The 351-nt window shown below is 66.4% G+C and overlaps 1 long non-coding RNA gene across 1 annotated transcript in view; it reads right to left on the bottom strand.

The window, feature by feature from the left end:
* The window catches only part of LOC108447860, a 5817-nt gene that overhangs the window by 906 nt on the left and 4560 nt on the right, over positions 1-351 (bottom strand). The gene's annotated exons all lie outside the window — the stretch shown is intronic.

Genomic DNA, 351 nt, shown 5'->3' on the forward strand with positions numbered 1-351 from the left:
CTCTGTCCACCCCTCCCTCCATCCCTCTTCCTCCCTCCCTCCCTCCCTCCCTATCTCGCCCTCCGTCTCTCTCTCCCCCCGCTCTGTCCTTCTGTCCGTCCCTCCCTCCCTCCCTCCATTCCTCCTTCTCTCCGTCCATCCCTCCCGTCTGTCCATCCCTCCCCGTGTCCATCCCTCCATCCCTCCCTCCCTCCCTCTGTCCATCCCTCTGTCCACCCTCCTGTCCATCCCTCCCTCTGTCCCTCTCTCTGTCCCTCCCTGTCCCTCCCTCTGTCCATCCCTCTGTCCACCCTCCTGTCCATCCCTCCCTCCCTCTGTCCCCCCTTCCCCTCTCTCCCTCCCCCCCCCCCC

This window comes from Corvus brachyrhynchos, unplaced genomic scaffold, assembly GCF_000691975.1.
Source record: "Corvus brachyrhynchos isolate BGI_N302 unplaced genomic scaffold, ASM69197v1 scaffold527, whole genome shotgun sequence".
Classification (NCBI taxonomy): Eukaryota; Metazoa; Chordata; class Aves; order Passeriformes; family Corvidae; genus Corvus; species Corvus brachyrhynchos.